Below are 14,422 nucleotides of genomic sequence, written 5' to 3' on the forward strand. Positions count from 1 at the left end.
TTTTTAATTGTGAATCTAACACATATTCAGAAAAACAAATAAAACGAGTGCACAGCTTAATGAAAAGCTGGAAAGCAAGCATCCATGTAACCACCACTGAGGTCAGAAACTATAAGCATGACCTCAGGAGCTCCCTTCTCTCCCCATCGAACGCTCTTTTGAATTCCTCCTCACCACCCTTTAAAATCACTACTAAAAAGCATCCCTGTATAATTATGTTTTGCCTGCTTTTGAACTTTAGATTTATCAAACTGTTGTCAGTAACTGTAATTTGTTCAGTTTTATAACTGTATAGTATATAGGTTGTATAAACATACCACGGTTTTTGTATCCATTCTTCTGTTGATATGCATTTGAGATGCTTCAAGTTTTTGGAAACTGTTAACAATGCTGCTGCTATAAACATTCTTGGACACATGTTCCGCTCCACATAAGCACACATTTCCAAAGGGAGGAATTACTGAGTCACGTGGTGTAGTACCTCCATGTCTGCTATGTGATTACAAACTATTTTCCAAAATGGGTATGCCAATTTCTGCTCCTAGTAGAATTCCCATTGTTCCACATCCTCACTAATGCTTGGAGTTGTCAGATTCTTCTTTTTAGCCAATTCAGGTGTGGAGAAACACCAATTTAGGTTTTTTTTTTCACATTTTTTAGCTGGAGTACAATCGCTTTACAATGTTGTGTTGGTTTCTGCCGAACAACAACATGAATCAGCCATAATTATATATTTATCCCCTCCTCTCTGAGCTTCCCATGGCCCCACCCCTGGGTCATCAGAGCCGCAGACTTGGCTCGCTGTGTAATACAGCAGAGTCCTACCAGCTATCTACCTTACATGAGACAGTATTTACACATATGTCAATGTTACTTTCTCAATGTGTCCCCAAACTAGTTTTAATTATATTTTCCAATGATTAATGAGGTTGAGCACCTTTCCATTTAAAAATAAGCATTTGGATTTACCTTTTTCTGAAGTGTCTGCTCAATTAGTTTCCCCACTTTACTACTGAAATCTTCACCTTTCTCTTACTGAGTCTCTAATATTGTGACACAAGCATTTTGTTGGATATTTTAATTTACATAATTTTCCAGTGGCTTTCCTTTTTAAGAAAAAAAACCTTTATATTGAACGGTAATATATTCAGGAAAGATAGATATTCCCAGCGTCCTAGGAGCCTGATCTGTGCCCCCAACACATACCCAGATCACTCTTTCTCCCAAAGAGACAACAGCTAGTCTCGACTTTTAACACCAATATCAGTCCTGCATGTTTAGGATGCCTTTTCTCTGTTTATTCTAAATGCTAATGTACTCAAATCTCTCAGCCTCTAAATTCATTTATAGTCAGTGCTTTCTGTGTCCTATTCAAGAAATCTTTCCCCCTCCAAGGTCATGAAGGTATTCTTATGTTTGCCATTCACATTTAATTATATAATCCAGGTAGAATTCACTTTTTACTATGGCATGTGGTAGGAGGCCAATCTCATTCGATTTCACATCGACACTCAATTGTCCCAGCACTACTTATTTAACAGACTGTCATCTTACCCATGGATATACATTGACAATAAGTGGGTCGGTTTCCAGGGCCCCCCATTCTTTCACTGGACTGTTTATCTTTGCATCACTACCACGAGTGTCTTGATTACTATAATTTTACAAAAGTCTCAACATTTAGTAAGTCAAATTCTCCCGCCTTGACATTATTCTTCAAGTCTTAACTACTTTCAGCCCTTTGCATGTCCATGTAAATTATAACAAGAGCTGTCAACTTCTTTAAAAAAAAAAAAAGCAAACAACAAAAACACTGTTAGGACTGTGGTGAAGTTCAGCTCAATTTTAGAAATAGTCACATCTTTACAAATTGCTTCTTCCAACCCATGAACTGGAATATATCTCTCCATTGATTTAAGACTTAATTTCTCTCAGTAAACTTTAACTGTTTTCTTCATATGGGTTTTATACTTCTCTTGTTGATTTATTAAACTATGTTATTTTCTGATATTATTATAAATGTCAAAATATTTCATTTTCTTATTTATAAACAATAAATGCTAGAGAGGGTGTGGAGGAAAGGGAAACCTCTAGCACTGTTGGTGGGAATGTAAACTGATACAGCCACTGTACAGAACAGTATGGAGATTCCTTAAAAAACCAGAAATAGAGCTATTATATGACCCAACTATCCCACCACTGGGCATATATCCTAAGAAAATCACAACTGAAAGAGACACATGTACCCCAGGGTTCATTGCAGCACTGTTTACAACAGCTAGGACATGGAAGCAATCTAGATGTCCACTGACAGATAAATGGATAAAGAAGTTGTGGTGCATACATACAAAAGAATATTACTCAGCTATAAAAAGGATGCATTTGAGTCAGTTGTAATGAGGTGGATGAACCTAGGGCCTATTACAGAGTGAAGTCAGTCAGAAAGAAAAATGAATACTGTTTATTAATGCATAAATATGGAATCTAGAAAGATGGTACTGATGAAGCTATTTGGAGGGCAGCAATGTAGGAGCTTCCCTGGTAGCTTGGAGGGTAAAGCGTTTGCCTATGATGCGGGAGACCCGGGTTCGATCCCTGGGTAAGGAAAATCCACTGGAGAAGGAAATGGCAACCCACTCCAGTCACGCCTGGAAAATCCCATGAACCGAGGAGGCTGGTGGGCTACAGTCCATGGGGTTGCAAAGATTCGGACACGACTGAGCCACTCCTCTTTCTCTACTGGAGACACAGACGTAGAGAACAGACTTACGGACACGGTGGGGGAAGGAGAGGGCGGGGCGAATGGAGAGAGTAGCAGGGAAACATGTACATTACCAGATATAAAACAGCCAGTGGAAATTTGCTATATGATGCAGAGCTCAACTCCTGTGCTCTGTGACAACCTAGAAGGTTGGGATGGGGTGAAAGATGGGAGGAGGTTCAAGAGGGAAGAGATGTATGTATACCTATGACAGATTCATGTTAATGTATGGCAGAAACCAACACATTACTGTAAAGCAATTATCCTCCAATTAAAAATAAATTTAAAATATATCTCATTTTCTAAACAACTGTTGCTTGCCTATAGAGATAAAATCCTTTTTTTGGTACATAATTTTCAAAAATCAAGCTATGATTGACATACAATATATTAGTTTCAGGTATACAATGTAATGATTTAATATTTGTATATTGCAAAATGATCACAATAAGCATACAGAATCTGTTCTTATGTACAGATTTTATATCCAGGGACTCTGTTATTATTTCTCTGATAAACTCTGTTATTATTTCTCTGATAAACTCTGTTATTATTTCTATTGATTTATCTATGCAAAAGGTGCTTTTGCATGTTCTACATACATATTCATAAAACCTACAAATAATTTTTATCTTTATTTCTGTTTTTGGTCCTAGTGCATTGGTTAAGACTTCTGGAATGTTGACGGAAAGAGGATATACTGGACACATTTTGTTCTTGATCTAAAAACGAATGCTAAAGTATGATTTTGGCTCAAAGCATCCAGCAAAGTGTTCTGTTTTTAGCCTGCTAGAATTTTTAAAAATCGAGAGACTTAGAGGAATTTTTAAAATAATTTTTATTTATTAGTATTTTTAGTTTTGGCTGTGCTGGGTCTTCACTGCTGTGCAGGCTGCTCTCTAGTTGTGGCGCGAGGGCTTCTCACTGTGGTGGCTTCTCTTGTTCTGGAGCACAGGCTCTAGAGTACGTGGGCTTCAGCAGTTGTGGTTCCCAGGCTCTAGAGAACAGGCTCAATATTGTGACGCATGGGCATGTGGGATCCTCCTGGGCCATGGACTGAACCCATCTCTCCTGTACTGGCAGGCAGATTCTCTACCACTGAGCCACCAGGGAAGTCCAAGAAGAGATTTATTCAGAAAATTATGAGATATTCCTCCTTATTCTGCCAATGTGAATTGCCTTGATATACTTTACTTATATAACAATATATTCTGAAAAATCATCAGTTCATGGAGATTTTCCTAACTATTACCTATAGTATACTATAGTGTTACTCAGCCAACCTACATATGGCAGTTAGTTGGTTCTAGTACTTTATTATTATAGATTATACAGAAATAAACAACCTGGTATATATGCAAATGTTTTCTTCATATTACTAGAGGTATATCTTGAGAATAAATTCCTGAAGTGAGATTGCTGGACCTGAGAATAAATGTATATTTCTGTTGTTACTGTTAATTAATCCTGAACTCCCCTTCAAAGGGACTGTATTATTTTGTACTTCCACCATCAGTGGATGAGAATCTGTCAGCCTCAATTAAAGTAGTTCTAGAGTATCTCTTCACATGTTTAAGAGCTACTGGTACATCTCTGTATGTCTGTATGTGTGTGTGTACTGTCTGGTCATGTTTTTTGCTCAAACTTTTAATATGCCTGTGGTCTTTGTTGAGGCAACTCAAAAATTTTACTTCTATATTAAGGATGGTAGGCCCTTGTCTTTTTCACTTTGATTATGGCTTTTTTTTTTCTTTTTTGACAGTCAAAAGTGGTTTCTTATCCAATATCCAAAGTCAATGATAGATTTTCTTTCTTTGAGAACTACTAACTATGAGAACTAACAGAACTACAAGTTCTATTGAGAACTATGTTTCTCCCAGTTCAGTTCAGTTGTGTCTGACACTTTGAGACCCTATAGACTGCAGCATGCCATCACCAACTCCCAGAGCTTGTTCAAACTCACGTCCATCAAGTTGGTGATGCCATCCAACCACCTCATCCTCTGTCGTCCCCTTCTCATCCTGCCTTCAATCTTTCCCAGCATCACGGTCTTTTCTAATAAGTCAATTCTTCGCATCAGGTGGCCAAAGTATTGGAGCCGCAGCTTCAGTCCTTCCAATTGAATATTCAGGAGTGAGTTCCTCTAGGATGGACTGGTTTGATCTCCTTGCAGTCCAAGGGACTCTCAAGAGTCTTCTCCAACACCACAGTTCAAAACCATCAATTCTTCCACACTCAGCTTTCTTTATGGTCCAACTCTCACATCCATACATGACTAGGGGAAAAACCATAGCTTTGACTATACGGACCTTTGTTGGCAAAGTAATGTCTCTGCTTTTGAATATGCTGTCTAGGTTTGTCACAGATTTTCTTCCAAGGAGCAAGTGTCTTTTAATTTTATGGCTGCAGTCACCATGTTTTTCCTAACTGAACATTAAAACTAGTTTTACCTTTGGATGAATTAGTTTCATAATCTATAATCATCTAGCTCTTTTAGTTGAAGTGAGTCAATGGGATGACGTTTCTTTCCTTGTTACCAGCAAACTTCTGCCTCAGACCACATTAAAATCTAACTAGAAAATATATTTCTAACAATGTAATACAAAGGCAGTGATTTCAAGTTGAAAGATAATTAATTTATTCAGCTTAATTATTCTATAATTCAAGGTAGGGTGAAAACACTCCATCACATGAAGACTGAGTTTTACCCTCTTTGTTGTTGTTTAGTCGCTAAGTCATGTCCAACTCTTTTGCAAGCCCATTACCCTCTTTATACCTTATTAAAGACTATCTGCAAGTTGATAATTGAAGATTACAAATGATATAGAAAGGTAACTATTCAAGCTATTTCATGATAGTTTCCAAGATGCTCTCTCCCTGTATCACTAACTACTACACACTCTGAGTCTCAGTTCCAGCTAGATTACCTGTGCTGATATCCCTTAGCCTTTTTTGTTCATCCATAATTTTTAAGAAAAAATTCTTAAAGAGATGGGATACCCAGATCACCTTACCTGTCTCCTGAGAAACCTGTATGTGGGTCAAGAAGCAACATTTAGAACCAGACATGGAACAGCTGTCTGGTTCAGAATTGGGAAAGGAGTGTGACAAGGCTGCTGTATATTGTCATCCTGCTTATTTAACTTATATGCAAAGTACATCATGCAAAATGCTAGGCTAGATGAAACACAAGGTGGAATGAAGATTGCTGGGAGAAATATCAATAACCTCAGATATGCAGCTAACACCACCATTATGTCAGAAAGTGAAAAGGAACTGAGGAGTCTCTTGATGAAAGTGAAAGAGGAGAGTGAAAAAGCTGGCTTAAAAATCAACATTCAAAAAACAAAGATCATGGCAAGCAGTCCCATCACTTCATGACAAATAGATGGGGCAACAATGGAAACAGTGACAGACTTTATTTTCTTGGGCTCCAAAATCACTGTGGATGGTGACTGTAGCCATGAAATTAAAAGGCGCTTGCTCCTTGGAAGAAAAGCTATGACAAACCTAGAGAGTGTACTAAAAAGCAGAGATGTCACTTGGCTGACAAAGGTCTGTATAGTCAAAGCTATGGTTTTCCCAGTAGTCATGTAGATATGGGAGTTGGGTCATAAAGAAGGCTGAGTGCTGAAGAATCAATGCTTTTTAATTACAGTGCTCAAGAAGACTCTTGAGAGTCCCTTGGACTGCAAGGAGATCAAACCAGTCAATCCTAAAGGAAATCAACCCCGAGTATTCATTGGAAGGACTGATGATGAAGATGAAGCTCTAATACTTTGTCCACCTGATGTGAAGAGCCAACTCACTGGAAAAGACCCTGATGCCGGGAAAGACTGAAGGCAAGAGAATAAGAGGGCAGCAGGGTCCTTTGACTCATGGGGTCACAAAGAGTCAGACATGACTAAGCAACTCAACAACAACATCTCTAACCATAATTATGTACTGTCAGCTTTGTCTTATTGACTGCATATTAAGCAACTTGAAAGACAAATCTGGATAATGGTTCATTATTCAATTATGTGGCATCAGTAATATATAAATCTTTTTAAAATTAATTTTGAATTTCACAGCTCTAAAGATTATATTATGTTCTAGTAGACAAATGGCTAGACAATATATATATATTATATATATATAGATAGATGCACTGTCTTACATGACATGTGCATGAAAGAAGATAAAATAATAGTATAATACCACACCAGCTACAGCTCCTGGGTTACATGAGAAAGGCAGCATGTTTGTGTACCAAAAGTAAAACCATATGATAATTAGACATCAAAGCACTATGTTAAAAGATTTCTAAATGTAAAACTGAAATAGTCAACTATATAACGTAATATGAGAACAAGTAATTACACTCATAAAACGAAGACTATAATCAGGATAAGAAATGATCATACATGATCTGGTATAAACTAAGCTTTTCCAACCAGAACTAAATAATTTGCTCTTAGTTCTAGGTCAAGGATCAAAAATAACAAATGTTCTTCTATGTGGAAGTGCTGCATATATAACAAATAGTCAACACTTACAGAACACTTACTATGTACCAGGCACTGTTCTAATTCCTTATATGTATCAACCAATTTAATCCACATAAGAACTCCATGACATAGGTGTTAATGTCAGTCCCATTTACTTAGAGGTGAAACTGAGACCCAGAAAAGTTAAGTAACCTGTTCTTTATTACACAGTAGTCTGGTTCTAGAGTACATGTTTTTAACCACCTTGTCTCATTTGCCATTTTTGTAATTTAATTGTCCATAAAGCCAATAAAGGCTAAAAAAGAGGCGCTTTCCTGGTACTCAGCAGGTAAAGAATCCACCTGCAATGCAGGAGACCTTGGTTCAACTCCTGGGTCAGGAAGATACCCTGGAGAAGGGATAGGGCACCCACTCCAGTATTCTTGGGTTTCCCTGGTAGTTCATATTGTAAAGAATTCACCTTCAATGCAGAAGACCTGGGTTTGATCCCTGGGTTGGGAAGACCCCCTAGAGGAGGGCACGGCAACCCACTCCAGTATTCTTGCCTGGAGAATCCCCATGGACAGAGGAGCCTGAGGGCTACAGTCCATGGGGTCGCAAAGAGTCAGACAGGAGCAACTAAGCACAGCACAGCCTAAAAGGTACTGTGGGATAGTCTCTACCTTACGATTGTTAACGTAAGCTCTTTGCCACGTACATGTTTACAGGCTCTTAGGATTAGGATATGCACATCTTTTGGGGGCCATTACTTCCACCTCACACTTTTCAATACAGAAAACTCTGTGTGCTACAGCTAACTGTCCAAAGCAGGATTTCTCAACCAGGATTCTGGAGAATGCTAGGGACGTGCTGGTGGTGTGGCTTGGCAGCTCCATAAAAGACAGTGATCAACGGTAAGCACCATCTAAACTTCGTGCGCTTAGCAACATAGGTTCACGGAGATGGTCGGAGACTGGGCCATCTGTATAGCAACTTTATTCCAGGTCTCTGAGCCTCATGTGGTGGTGGGCAGTAAGATCATGTTCCTTCAGCTAGGTCCATTTTTAGCTCTTTATGCGAGAAAGGGGCAGCCTTTGGCCGCTGGTAAACTCCACTCTGCAAGGAGGAAGGCAGCCTGATGATGTCAGTGTCTTCTGATTGACCCCAACCTCCACCTGCAGCAAACATGTCCTACTGCTTTCAAAGAAAAGTAGAGGGAATTATTTGATCCAGTGTGGCTTCTGAAGAAGAGCTATGAGTTAGAAGAACAGGATCCAAGCTGAAGCCTACAGATAATTCTGGTTAGGTAACAAGCGTGAATCATAAGCTCTAGGGTCATTTTATTGCACTAGAGCCCCAAAGTCCATCTTGGTGATGAAAGCTATTTATCAGTAGTCTGTATATGGACTGGTATTCCAAGCTGTCCTATTCCATTGTGCCTCAACTGTGGAAAATAATCTATGAATGCAGCTAGGGTGGTGGTTTAGTCACTAAGCCATGTCCGACTCTTTGCGACCCAATGGACTGTAGACTGCCAGGCTCCTCTGTCCGTGGGATTCTCCAGGCAAGAATACTGAAGTGGGTTGCCATGCCCTCCTCCAGGGGATCTTTCTGACCCAGGGATCAAACTCACATCTCTTATGTCTCCTGAGTTGGCAAGCGGATTCTTTACCACTAGTACCACCTGTGAAGCCCAAGATTCAGAATAATAAGCTGACACTGATGACATTTCACGTGATCCTGAAGGTTTTGTGATAAACGTCTCTATTGAGTCTCCAGGTTTAGTCAATCAACATCATGTAGCATTTGTGAGTTCTATAAAAGGTGGTGAAAGTCAAGAAAACTGCTACAAAGACCCCAGACAAGTCAAGGTCAAATGGATTCAATGTCTAGTCTTCATCTGTCTCTGAAGAACTTTTCTGAGGTGTCCATCAACAGTTGGCCCCCGCTCCTGTAGGAGAACATCCTGACGTGTCACAGCTCACGGCTTTCTTCCCAGAGAGATGCTGCTGTCAAAACTGCTGTAGATGAAATGTAAAGTAGTTGTGGCTGCTGCTGCTGCTGCTGCTAAGCCACTTCAGTAGCATCCAACTCTGTGCGACCCCACAGACAGCAGCCCATCAGGCTCTCCTGTCGCTGGGATTCTCTAGACAAGAATACTGGAATGGGTTGCCATTTCCTTCTCCAATGCATGAAAGTGAAAAGTGAAAGTGAAGTCCCTTAGTCGTACCTGACTCTTAGTGGCCCCATGCACTGCAGCCTATTAGGCTCCTCCGTCCATGGGATTTTCCAGGCAAGAGTACTGGAGTGGGGTGCCACTGTATCACAATAATCGCCAAGTTTATTAAACAAAGACAAATTGTACCCAGAATTAAACAAACAAAAAATGGGTGAAAATGTCTGATCTAATAGCTCTTGGCTAACTGTATTATAGCCTCTGTACAGGGGTGGGGCTGTGGCAGTGCGCCAGGCATCGAATCCCCAGACTACTGGTGCAGTGTCCAGCAATGGGTAACGTTTCCCGCCTGCAGTTGGCACCAGGAGAAGTGGCGCAGCAGCTATGGCCCCTCATTCCACACCTACAACTGCTCTATCTCAAGGGAAAACGATAACACAGCAGATTCTGGCATGAGAAGGAGCTCCTCACATGGAGTGGTTCTCTGTGAGGGGCCAAGACACTCTGGACAAGAAAGATTATGGAGAACCAGACTAGGAATAGACTGCCTGCCCAGGGACCAGGAGTCTGTGTGGTTAACTCCACAGAAGAAAACAAAGGTTACAAGGAAACTGAAGTCAGTGAAACTCCCTAAGATCCTGTCCTCATATGATTTTCCCTTCTGGCCTAAAACAGAAAATGGCATGATGGTCTTTGCTCCAAAAAAGTAGTACATCATCACCTAGACAAGAATGCTAAAGAGGCAATGCCTTTTTAGAAAATTACTGAGTATTACATCTTTTGAAAAACATGGTGATTTCAATGTGCTTATTGAGTTCATCTTACTTGCTTGACATTTTATGTCTTATTGTACAGATGTTCCCACAGGCATTGGTCTACAGTGAGAGGTGAACTGGTCCTTATTTTGCCTTGGTGATCTGGAAATTATATACCACTAGCAAAAAGTAGATTAAATTTTTATCCACTCTTAGAGCAGAGTTCAGTGAAGTGTTCAAAATGTAGACTGAGCAATATCATATATTTATGTGATAACACATTTAATCTGTTTTCTTTGCTTTAGATTTATCAGACTTGTAACTAAACTCACATATCTAGTACTACTGACAGATTCTCTGTCATCCAGTTTTTTAAGTGCACATTTCTTCATGCTGCTAAAGTGTAATTTTAAAAGGACATATATAATAATATTTTGCATTTAAGTAGCATTTTTTCTTTTAAGAAAAAATGATTTAGTTATTTGAGGATAATCTTAAACACAATTTAAGGTAACAATACTGATCAAACAGGCCACAATATTTGGCAGATAGGTAACACATTAAATGTGTCTTCAAATTCTGGCTACAGATAATCTTTACAACTGATATTGGATATAGATCTAAAAAGTTATGGAGAGGCCACTTATTTGTTTTTGAAATGCTAAATTTAGGTTAGAGGTAGAAATTGTGGTAAAATATTAAAATACATACACAATTTCTTTTAGCTAGTAATTTATCGTTTAGCAGTTGAGGAACATAGGTTCCTTTAAGCTTCCAAGGAAAAGGGTTTCCCCTGTTGGCTCAATGGATAGGAATTCGCCTGCCAATGCAGGGGATACAGGTTCAGTCCCTGATCCATGAAGATCCCACATGCTGTGGAGCAACTAAGCCCCACACCACAGCTACTGAGCCTGTGCTCTAGAGCCCAGGAGCTACAACTACTCAACCCAGGTGCCAGAGTCTGTGCTCAACCACAAGAGAAGCCACTGAAATAAGAAGCCTGTACATGGCAACTAGAGAGTAGCCCTCACTCTCCAGAACTAGAGAACAGCCCACCATGCACAGCCAAAAATAAATAAATAATTTACCAAAAAAAAAGAAAAGAGTTTGAAAAATCATAAGATGTCTGTTCATTTTTAAAACTGCTTTAAAATTCTGGGGGAAAAAATCCTTAATGGCCATTATCATTTAAATAGTAAATTAAAATCATACCTGCCTGAAGTTGCTCACATACATTAAGAGTGTATCAACTGTCACTATACCTAATTTTGGAAAAAAAATTATGTAATAAACACACATCTACAGAGTCTGGAAGGAGCCAGTGGGCATGTGCTTCATGTTAGAAATGCTAGTTTAAAAAGGGCAATCCATCATTCCCTACAGGAAGCAAGGAAGAGTTCCTCACAGGTGTCTGAGTCAAAAGGCTGAACTGGAGAGTACTTTTAAGAAAGAGTAAGCTAGATGTTGCTGGGTGCTTTGAAGATGAGGACTGCAAAATGTAATCTACTTAACAGACATCTCATATGACTTAGTCTCTGCAAAACTCTAAAGAAAACCCTTTAGTTTCAAGTGACAGGATTCTTGCATTTAAAAGAAAAAAAAAAAGCTGTAAAAGGAAATCTTGAAATGTTTCCCAACCTGCTTAAGCTTGAAAGTGAGAAAAAATATTAATATCAGTAAGTCTCAAGTCTTACTAAAAACTAGCCTGGAGAACCAGAGAACAAAATCAAAGAGTATTTTCTTTTGCTTTATATACACGTAAGGGCGTCTCAGGTGGTGCTGGTGGTAAAGAACCCACCTGACAATACAGGAGACAGAAGAGACATGGGTTCAATCTTTGGGTCTGGAAGACCCCCCTGGAGGGGCGCAGGGCAACCCTCTCCAGTATTCTTGCCTGGAGAATCCCATGGACAGAGGAGCCTGGCAGGCTACAGCCCACGGGGCTGCATAGAGTTGGATACGACTGAAGAGACACATAAACAAATAAATGCCTGAGTGAGGAACATTTTCTCTGATTCTTCTCTCCAATTTGAGAACTTGAGACTCTGGGAGAAGAAAAAGAACTTAGAGAGCTCTGACCTAACCATACTCTTAAGATGATATTCACCACTGTGCCCCGAGGCACACTCTGGATTTCTATGAAAGAAGGATGCCCTGATATTCACAAGAAAGCAATGAACACTTTGCTGCAATCTGCAACTTCTTATATGTGTGAGCAAGAAAAACCTCATTTCAGCTAAAAATGAAATCCATGTTTGCTTCTCTCGAGTTCATCTCAGAACTGAGTATTTGTACAGCAAAAACCATGCACAGGTTTCACATTGAAGAGGTAAATTTCATTATTTTCAGCTTCAAAAATAAACATGTTTTATGTATGATTAAGTCTAAGAGCTAAAAGAACTAACACATTTGTGAAAATTTTGAAACTAAGCCTATATTTGAGTTTAATCATGTCATTCAGTAAGAAAGTGTTTTTTTTTTTTAAATCTTGAAAATTTTGTCTTCGTCTATTCATATCTCTTGGGTTTATGATTTTAATAGCTTTATATTCATACTGGTAAATTTTCAGGCCAATAAAACAGGTTGTACATTTACATCCTTGATTCAAAATCTACCAAGCCTATCTTTCAAACCTAAAGGAAATCAGTCCTGAATATTCACTGGAAGGACTGATGCTGAAGCTGAAGCTGAAATTCCAATACTCTGGCCACCTGATGTGAAGAATTAAATCATTGGAAAAGACCCTGATGCTGGGAAAGATTGAAGGCGGGAGGAGAAGGGGATGACAGAGGATGAAAGAGTTGGATGGCATCACCGACTCGATGGACGTGAGCTTGAGCAAGCTCTGGGAGTTGGTGATGGACAGGGAAGCCTGGCGTGCTGCCATCCATGGGGTCACAAAGAGTTGGACATAACTGAGTGATTGAACTGAAGCCTACCTTTAGAAAAATTAAACCCTATTTTGGCTCAAGCCAATTATTTAACAAAAATTTATGTTTTCCATATGAATTTTTAAATTTTTGAAAAGGAAAGAGATTAATATTAAAAAGAAAGATAATACCTACCCCCTACTCCCCACCTACCCCAATCAAAGGTTGGTTAAAAAGTCACTTTCCATTTGAAATGAGAAAAAACTATTCTGGGTCACAAATCTACATACCATTCCTTATTCCTCTTTAGCCTCACAGCAGTGTTGGTTAACACAACTGTATACATTTATCAACAAGCATAAATTGCACACTAAAAAGGGTGAATTCTGTATATATAAATAGAATCTCATAGACTCGACTTTTTAAACAAATCACAAGAAACTTATAATTCAATGAATTATATACAAACAAAGATAATAAATAAAAAGAGAAAAATCACAACAATTTCTAGAACCATCTTGCCACCAAAATGCAGACACAGCCCGAGCATCACTGAAATCTTGGATTCTCTCAGTGTAACAGGGAAAGGAAAATGTTTCCTGCTTTCCAGTTAAGTAAAAAGTTAAATGCCACCTTGCTACGTCAATGAATATTATTTTAAAAGTTATTTTTTAATGACACTTATGGCTCAGATGATACAAAAGCTGCCTGCAATGTGGGAGACCCAGGTTCAATCCCTGGGTCAGGAAGATCCCCTGGAGAAGGGAATTGTTACCCACTCCAGTATTCCTGCTTGGAGAATTCCATGGACAGAGGCTACAAGCCATGGGGTCACAAGGAGTCGGACACTACTGGGCAACTGACACTAACACATAGGACCAGAACAATAATGATCCCAAACTAAATACAGTTAATTAAACTACATGTACTTTTTTGAAAAAGAAATTCAGAGACTAGAAGGATTCAGCAAGCTTTCTCTACCTTTAAAATGAATTATCACAATACTATTATCAAAATACAGAAATCTATTAAGTTTAGGTTTAATCTTACATAGCAAATGGATTTAATTTATGGTAAAAGTTTCTTTCAACTCAGCAATCTGAAACCCATAAAAATCTTGATCTGTCTGTATAACAAATATGTGGACAACCAAATCAGATAGAAATTTATAGTAGTGGAAGCTTTAGCAATTACAATACATGGGTTGAAAACAGAATTACAACTGTTTAGTTAAGTAAAACAGCAAGAAAATTTCTCTCACAATCTCAGCAATTTTGACATTTTCTACATATAACAAAAGCAAGAAAAATACATCTCTCTTCATAAAGTAAGGTATATTAGGAATAATGCCCTTATATACTGAAAGACACATTATTAACAATAATAGCTAC

General features: G+C 38.8%; 1 protein-coding gene across 2 annotated transcripts in view; it reads right to left on the minus strand.

The window, feature by feature from the left end:
* AIDA (axin interactor, dorsalization associated) overlaps positions 1 to 14,422 on the minus strand; it is a 49,098-nt gene that overhangs the window by 8,583 nt on the left and 26,093 nt on the right. The window lies entirely within an intron of this gene.

This window comes from Ovis canadensis, chromosome 12 (assembly GCF_042477335.2).
Source record: "Ovis canadensis isolate MfBH-ARS-UI-01 breed Bighorn chromosome 12, ARS-UI_OviCan_v2, whole genome shotgun sequence".
Classification (NCBI taxonomy): domain Eukaryota; kingdom Metazoa; phylum Chordata; class Mammalia; order Artiodactyla; family Bovidae; genus Ovis; species Ovis canadensis.